Raw genomic sequence first — 1,149 nt, forward strand, 5'->3', positions numbered from 1 at the left:
AAAAAATTACAAACAAGCGTATTCACTTTAGATAAATTGAAATCTTTGGAATGCTTTCAAAGATCATGTTAAACATATAAAAAATCAGCATTTTGAGTGTTAAATCGCTTTGATTACCTCGTTTAAGTACTCCTAGAAAAATTCCGGAGAAAGATTTCTTGCAGAATTTGCAGTTGTAACATTTTATACTTGTTTTTTAGATTCTCCAAGAAAAAAAAAGGAAGGGTGTATGCAAGAAACCCTAACCCTAACAAAAAATATATATATAAAAAAATTGCAGAGCATTAGAACAGTTAAACAGAAGTCCTATCCTACGCTTTCTTCTCTCACAAACCCTAGCAACACCTATTCCTCCTCCTCTCTAGAAATATGGTTGGATGAGGTTTTATCTGCGAATTTTTCTGAAACCCTAACCTTCCAACATCTCGTCAAGAGGAGAAGCGTTGTAATTCAGATCGATTCAACAAGATACAGTGACCTTTCGGATTCGCGTTCACCGGGAAGGAAAAACCCAAACCCTAACCCTAACCCTAATCCGGTGCACCAGAAACCCTAGATTTTACAGGTCGATCAAGATACAAAAAGAGAGGAGAAAAAAATTCGTACCTGGAGTGCAAAAACGAAGGTCGAGTGGAGCTCGATACAGCAAAAAATCTTCCTATTTTTTACCATTTTTTTCCCTAGGCGGTGGTTTTAAGGAGAGAAAGTTTGACCATCAAGATATTACTCATCCGCCGTACACGTGGCGTAATGTTAGAAGTGTTGATCTGGTGGGCCACCATCAAGCCATCAAGCGACACGGCGATATCATCCGTTTACTCAAGTGGCTGCGAAAATCAACGGCTAATCTCTTTCGATGATAGGCAGAGATCATCAGATCCTGATGTAATTGGGACCAATGGATTGGGTTCAGGGTGCTAGATTAATGGCCCCGATCATTTGTCACACATTATATCTTATCCAAATTAATTTGAACAAGCATTATTCCAGTTTTTGTCTTCTTCTGTTTGGATGTGTGTTTGGATGTGTGGCTAACGAGGAACCTCACTCCACTCCTATAAAGGAATAGGAATAGGAAGCTAAAGGAATAGGAATAGGAAGCTCTTTAGCTCGTATAGGTGCAGGCTAAGACAGTAGTGGGATAAGTAC

This window comes from Tasmannia lanceolata, unplaced genomic scaffold (genome assembly GCF_043159265.1).
Source record: "Tasmannia lanceolata isolate RefF3 unplaced genomic scaffold, GAP_Taslan_0.1 ptg000016l, whole genome shotgun sequence".
Classification (NCBI taxonomy): Eukaryota; Viridiplantae; Streptophyta; class Magnoliopsida; order Canellales; family Winteraceae; genus Tasmannia; species Tasmannia lanceolata.